This window comes from Heloderma suspectum, chromosome 1 (assembly GCF_057233095.1).
Source record: "Heloderma suspectum isolate Gila_16-S chromosome 1, 16-S_ref, whole genome shotgun sequence".
Lineage (NCBI taxonomy): Eukaryota > Metazoa > Chordata > Lepidosauria > Squamata > Helodermatidae > Heloderma > Heloderma suspectum.
Window position 1 is genome coordinate 130,557,411 of NC_139458.1, and position 7,683 is coordinate 130,565,093.

General features: G+C 47.1%; 1 non-coding gene across 1 annotated transcript; it reads left to right on the forward strand.

Moving 5' to 3' along the window:
* Positions 1-1,657: 1,657 nt before the first annotated feature.
* On the forward strand, positions 1,658-1,729 carry TRNAG-UCC (transfer RNA glycine (anticodon UCC)). Its single transcript has one exon. It is a non-coding gene; the product is annotated as a tRNA-Gly (tRNA).
* Positions 1,730-7,683: the final 5,954 nt, after the last annotated feature.

Here is a 7,683-nt window from a genome sequence, read left to right on the forward strand (position 1 = left end):
CAGAGATCATCAAATTCTGTATTTCCCAGGACCTTTCTGTTTCCAGGCTGGTTTCCGGAAGGATATTACATCCCCAAGTTTGTTTGTAAATGACATTAATAAAATACTTGCATTATAGTTGTTGTGAAATGTGTTGGGGTATGTTTGCCAAAATTGTTCCGGTCCTTTCCTCCCGGCTCAGATGAGGAATACCCAGGGAAAGCCAGGTGACTGGGTGCCTTCCATCCCCTTCCCACCCATGCTGGAATTGGAGTGCTTTGAGCCCTGCGTGGCCCGGAAAGAAGCGAAGGCAGGAAGGCAAAGCAGGCCTGCCTATTTAACGCATACAGAACCGCCTACCGTTGCCACATGTCAGGTTTGGGCCGTCGGCAGCAGCCTGAGGTGAGCTGGGAACCAGGAGCTGTGGGACAAAGCCAATAGTCAAAACCAAAGAGAAAGCCAGAATCAAAGGGCAAGCCAGGAGGCGCGGTCAAGGGGCCAGCTGGAAGTCAGACCCAAAGGACAGACAAAGCTTAGGAGCACTGCCACTCCGTTTTAGTGTCTCTTGTTATTGTTTCTTTTTATCTTACCTCTGTTGTTGACTTTTGAAGTGTTATATTGTATTACATATGTACTTTTAACTGTGATTTTTAAATATTTTTGTATGTAAACTGTTTAGAGATTTTATTAGATGAAGGGGTATACAAGTACTACTAATAAATAAGGAAAACATTTATCAGACATTTTTGTTCAAGCAAAGCTTAACTGGAATTGACCTGCCATAAGTTACTTGTGTCAGGCCCAGCACCAGCAAGTGGCATGGCTGAGCAAATGCCTACCACCACTGCCCCTTGCCTGTGCACTGGGCCAGGTGGACCCTTTAATACAGACAGACAGACAGACAGACTCTCCCCCCCCCCCGCCCTTCCTAGTTGATGTTGAGGACAATGCCAAAGGGCTGCAGCAAGGGCGTCTCACTTTAATCCCTCCCCAACTCCTGATTTAAGGTTCCTCCAGAGTGATGCTACATTGACACGTGGGGTGGGGATGGAAATGGTGTCGCTTGTTTGCTGCAGCCACCTATCAGTGACTGGGCCAAGGGAAAAACACTGTAAAGGGCCCACCTTGGCTGTTGTGGGCCTAGTGGGGTCCTTTAAGCATTTCCCTGCTTTGCCGCTTGATGCGGAGAGGAGGTCTGAGCAGCTGCAGCGAGGGCAGGAGCTGCTTAATCCCTCCCCAATGCCCCTGATGCCCGGGTGCTATATCGGGGCTTTGGGGGGATTCAAGCGGTGGCTCCCTTGGTGCAGCCGCGCAGCACTCCGCTCAGTGTTATCGCTGCTGATTGCCTTGCCCCCGTTGCCACAGAAGCCCGCCGGGGGCAGGGCCCCTACCAAGCTGGAGCCTGCCCTGCTTCCTGCCCAGGAGGATCCGGTGCCCAGCCTTGCTCGGCGGAGTCAGGCCAGGGCCTGAAGATGCTAAGCTCCCTAGGCCTGTGCAGCAATGCGTAGTTTTGTGGCTCACCACGCGGGGCACTGCACACAGCCACAAAAAGAGCTCTTGCCGTTCTCCACACCACCTCAGACTAGTTTCTTTGCTGCTGGCACTTGCGTTGTGCCAAAACGTACGCAGGGCAAAGGGGTTAAAGTTGAAATGCTGGGGTGCTGTGCGGAAGTAGGGAGGGGTCGTAGCTCAGTGGTGGAGCACCTGCTTTCCATGCAGAAGGTCCCAGGTTCAACCCCTGGCGTCTCCAGGCAGGGCTAGGAAAGAATCCTGCCTGAAACCCTGGAGAGCCGCTGCTGCCAGTCACTGTTGACAATACTGGGCTAGGTGGACCAAGGGTCTGTCTCAGTATAAGGCAGCTTCCCATGTTCCTATGTAAGTGTGACAGAGGTTGATTAGTGGGTTTTCCTATAGACAGTGGGGTCGGAGGCTCCTGTACGCGAACTACATTACTGTGGGATGTTGAATGGAGATACCTTGCATCATGAGACAATGATGCAAACTATTTTCACTGTAATTTGATCTGCGCTGGCCTCTAGTCCATTTCCAGGCCCAATTCAAAGTGCTGGTAGTAACTTTCAGAGCCCTATACAGCTCGAGGCCAGGTTACCTGAGGGGCCATCTCCTCTCATACATACCTGCACAGACCCTAAGAGCATTCTCAAAGGCCCTCCTTTGCATGCCCCTACCAAAGGCAGGTGACTACTAAGGAGAGGGCTTTTTCATTGGTGGCGTCCCAGTTGTGGAATGAGCTTGTTTTTGGATTTGTCAAAAACAAGTCCTGCCAGAGGAATCTGATCTCATTTTTTGATCAAGTCACCTCCCTTGTAGACCGTGGGAATGCTGTAGACATCATATACCTCGACTTCAGCAAAGCTTTCGACAAAGTGCCCCATGATATCCTGATGAGCAAACTAGCTCCAAGTGGGCTAGATGAAACAACGATCATGTGGATCCACAGTTGGCTACAGAATCGGACTCAAAGAGTGCTTATCAATGGGACCTTCTCAAGCTGGGGAGAGGTAACGAGTGGGGTACCGCAGGGCTCAGTCCTGGGCCCAGTGCTCTTCAATATTTTTATTAATGACTTGGAGGAGGAGGTGCAGGGAATGCTGATCAAATTTGCAGATGACACAAAATTGGGAGGGATAGCTAATACTTTGGAAGACAGAAACAAAATTCAAAGTGATCTGGATGGACTGGAGTGCTGGGCAGAAAACAACAGAATGGCATTTAATAGGGACAAATGCCAAGTTCTGCACCTAGGAAAAAGAAACCAGATGCACAGTTACAAGATGGGGGATACGTGGCTCAACCACACTACGAGCGAGAAGGATCTTGGAATTGTCGTCGATCACAAGCTGAATATGAGCCAACAATGTGATGTGGCTGCAAAAAAGGCCAATGCTATTTTGGGCTGCATTCATAGAAGCATCGCTTCCAAATCCCGGGAAGTACTAGTTCCCCTCTACTCAGCACTGGTTAGGTCTCATCTGGAGTACTGTGTCCAGTTCTGGGCACCACACTTTAAGAAGGATGCAGACAAGCTGGAGAGGGTTCAAAGGAGGGCAACAAAGATGATCAGGGGACTGGAAACAAAGCCCTATGAAGAGAGACTGAAAGAACTGGGCATGTTTAGCCTTGAGAAGAGAAGACTGAGGGGAGATATGATAGCGCTCTTCAAGTACTTGAAAGGTTGTCACAGAGAAGAAGGCCAGGATCTCTTCTTGATCATCCCAGAGTGCAGGACACGGAATAATGGGCTCAAGTTACAGGAAGCCAGATTCCGACTGAACATCAGGAAAAACTTCCTGAGTGTCAGAGCAATACGGCAATGGAACCAATTACCTGGGGAGGTGGTGGGCTCTCCCACACTGGAGGCCTTCAAGACGAGGCTGGACAGCCATTTGTCAGGGATGCTCTGACTTGGATTCCTGCATTGAGCAGGGGGTTGGACTCGATGGCCTTGTAGGCCCCTTCCAACCCTACTATTCTATGATTCTATGATTCTATGATTCCCAGAGAGGCTCGCCTGTCTCCTATATTGTGATCTTCTCAGTGCCAGGTGAAGCCTTTCTGTGGAAAGTGCCCTTTTATTCTCGCAGGCTTTTTCATCCTTCAAGTTTTTAAAACAAGTGTTTGTGTGATTTAACCTTTGTATTGCTGCTGGCTTTTACTCTGTTTTTTTCCTCTAGTTTAATTCTGCTTTAAACTTTTTAACAGGTTTACATTATGTTCTTGTTAGTATATGGTTTTGCATCTTTTTTGTGAACCAGAGAGCTTAAGCTAGTGGGTGGTTTAGAAAAGGAGTCTTAGCATTAGTAGTAATAAGAAGGACTGGTTAATATTTGTTGCACATTTACCCCAAATCCAGTCAGCTGTGTTCATAGTGTAGGCTAGGATGACTGATGCAGTCTGATACATTTGAAAAGACGTGTGCATGAGCCAAGAGGGAAGGGAAGTGTGGTGACCACATGGGAGCCTGTATCCCATGGAACATTGCATGTCTCTCATGAGACATTAACCACAACACCCTTTTCAACTTGTGTGGGACTGGAAGGAGAGAAGGTTGCTTCAGATGTTTATCACTGAAACAGGGCTGGGCCTGTGAGGCTTCTGGAGAACATCAAGCTGCTGACTACCAGGCTAAGTGGACCAAGCCTCATGAGCCTTTAAAAACAAAGAAAACACTAGAGCACAAGGGAACATTTTTCCCTGGCAAGAGAATATACTTGTTGAGCAGATAGCTGTTCACTACCCTGAATGTCAATGGAGACAGAGTGTGTCTAGAATGACTCAGAAAGCAAGTTAAAACCAAACACAGATACTTTGGGGGCACAAACTGGTTGGTATCTTTAGTGCACAATACCATGGCAGAACAACATTGCACAAATGAGTGCAAGGAACATGCACTCTGAAATATCAGGTATTTCTGTCATTTTTGACATCCAGAGCAATCTGTCATTTTTTGACAGCCAGACATAATAGACATTTATCTTGTTTATTCTGTCCTACCCAACAAAAAGGAGGCAAAACCAGATGGGAGTAAATTCTAAAAAACAACTCATAGGGTGGCTTTACAGAGGGCAGTCCTCTATCTGAAGGGCTGTCAGAGGACAGTCCTCTGTTTGAAGGGCTCCTCTATTTGAAGGGTTGTCCAGTGTAAGCCTGGTTTAAAGACAAAGAACCATCAGAAGGGAGAGCACGCAGGGGCCTTGGAGTTGCCCATCCACAGTTAGCACCTGGACAGCAGACTGAGTGGCCACACAGGTCACCTGGCCCCAGTTTCCCCCACTACGGTGAGATGTCTTGCATTTCCATTTAAACTATAGAGATTATTTCTATATCTGCACCTATACATATAAAGTTTGCAAATATAAATTTTTATACAAGCCTGTGTCCTCTTTTGTCCTCTCTTTTGGCAATGTGTAAGTGGCCACCAGACATGCCTATCATATGACTGGCTTAAGGTTTCTTCACACAGAGCTTTTATCCTGCTATTGTGATTGGTTACTCATGGAATTCTGCAGGTCCTTTAGATGATGTCATCAACCTCCAGGGTGTCTCCCGCACCAAAGGACCTTTATTTCTTTTTTGAAAGATCAGAGATAATATGCTATCGAATTACCCCGCTTGAGTTGCGCTTGAGTTCTCTCAGGGAAAAAGGGAAATCTGCAATAAGAGGAGCTAGACCACAGCGCCATCTAGCAGCTGTACAATGAAATATATGAAAGATTCAGATAAAGGGGAAAAGAGGGGGAGCACGTGTAAAGGGGGTCCATGGTTATCCTGCATTTAAAACAGAAGCAGAAAGCCCCGTTTTAAATGCGGGACTTTAGGCTGATGCAGAGATGTTCTCAGTCCTGCATGAAAGGTTTCATTTCTCAGTCTAACCTGTCCAAAATAAAAGGGTGAGTATGAATTCAGGCCAGTGAACATTGAATCCTTATCTGTTTAAGGACCGATAACTTGCCACAGTGCAGGGAATGCCAAACAAGGTTTTGCCTTCCCAACCCCTGTATAGGAGGGATGCTCTACTACATTCAGTTATATTCAGCACAAATTCTGGTGAAGATCTGTTAACTACTTTTCCCCATCAGTTATTCAGAAATCAACCAGTTACTTATTTATACATACATAGATACGTACCTACGTATCTATATAGGTTGCCATAAAACTGAAGTCCTTTGGGTGATTTATGCAAAATAACTCCTGCAAATTATCTCCTGTACAATGTATTTAATTGCATATTTTATGCAAGTTGCATAATTAGCAAATTACCACAGTTTAGAGAGATTATTATTTTCCTTTACTGTAAAGAGCCCTAAGTAAACCCTCTCAAATGTGGGAGAGGGCTTTACCCAAAGTCCCAGTGAGCTCAAATTATAAACTAGAAATGTCATAGTCACCTATTATTATCCAGAACAGCTTGGAATTAAGTTCATATTGTCAACCAGCCACATGCTATTTACTGACATCTGCACACACACAAAAAGCAGCAACCCAAAAAACTATTTCCATGCAACCTTTGGCCAGGGCTGGCCTGCCACCCACCCACAGGCCATGGATGTAGGAGGCCTGCTGAACAGATTGAGTCTGCACATTTTGTTCCCCAGAGACTCATGTTCCTGATAGATAAAACACTTACTATTTCTGGGGGAAAGAAGCCATTATAAGAATGTTTACTCCCAGTTCAGTGAAATAGTTGCAGTTTCCATGTGCAGGGGTCATAAGATATGCTGTCACCAAAAGGGGGCTCACCCTACTTCCCCGAGCATCAAGAAGTGAGAGGTGGCCTCTTCACGAGGCCTCACTCCTTGTTGTAAGGACACTGGAAACTTCTCAGGTACTATCAGTCTACAGTTTTTTATGCTGCTGAGGCATTGCCCTGGCACAAGGAGCTAGAATCAGAATTGAACCGTGGTGCCGTCACACTGCACCTAAAACAGCACATTATCTCCCCTGCACCATGGGATTTATCGGGGAGGAAAGGGTATCATGTGGGGCTGTGTAAGAAGTCGTCTTGTTATTTGTGCCTCTACACACCCTCTTTCTCTCCCTCATCCTCACCAGGAGTCACCACCCTCTCTGAACCATTTTGAAGCTCCAGCTAAGGGAAGCAGAAGCACCCCAATTTTGGATAAAAAAGTCATTGTTCCACTGAGCCAGAAAGTCCTACTTGCTCTGCCCCTTCCCTCTCCTCTTCTGACACTCACTGAACACTCAAGCAGCCTCTTTCAGCAGCCACAGTTCAGGTGTCCCCTGAGCAGCTTTACAAGTGGGAGAGCGGGCATGGAGAGAAAGGACATAGATGATTTTCCCACTGCACACTGCCTGTGGAGTGGGACAGTGAAGGGGCTTTGCCTAGGCAGCCCAGATCACGGTTTAATGCGGGGATAGGCAACCTGGTACCCTCCAGATGTTTTGGACTACAACTCCAGTCAGCCCCAGCTAGCATGGCCAATGTTCAGAGATGATGGTACCAGGTTGCCTTGTTCAGTCGTTCAGTCATGTCCGACTCTTCGTGACCCCATGAACCATAGCACGCCAGGCCTTCCTGTCCCCCGCTCTCTCCCAGAGTGTGCTCAAGTTCATCTTCATTGCATCAGTGATGCTATCTAGCCATCTCATCCTCTGCCGTCCCCTTCTCCTTTTGCCTTCAGTCTTTCCCAGCATCAGGGTCTTTTCCAGTGACTTTTCCCTTCGCATTAGGTGGCCAAAATATTTGAGCTTCAGCTTCAGGATCTGTCCTTCCAATGAGCACTCATGGTTGATTTCCTTTAGGATGGACTGATGTGACCTCCTTGCAGTCCAGGGGACTTGTAAGAGTCTTCTCCAGCACCACAGTTCAAAAGCATCAATTCTTCGGCGCTCAGCCTTCCTTATAGTCCAGCTCTCACAGCCGTACATTACTACTGGGAAAACCATAGCTTTGATTAGACGGACCTTTGTCGGCAAGGTGATGTCTCTGCTTCTTACTATGCTGTCTAGGTTTGCCATAGCTTTCCTCCCAAGAAGCAAGCGTCTTTTAATTTCATGGCTACAGTCACCGTCTGCGGTGATCTTGGAGCCCAAGAAAATAAAATCTGTCACAGCTTCCATTTCTTCCTCTTCCATATGCCAGGAAGTGATGGGGCCAGATGCCATGATCTTCGTTTTGTTAATGTTGAGTTTCAAACCAGCTTTTGCACTCTCCTCTTTCAC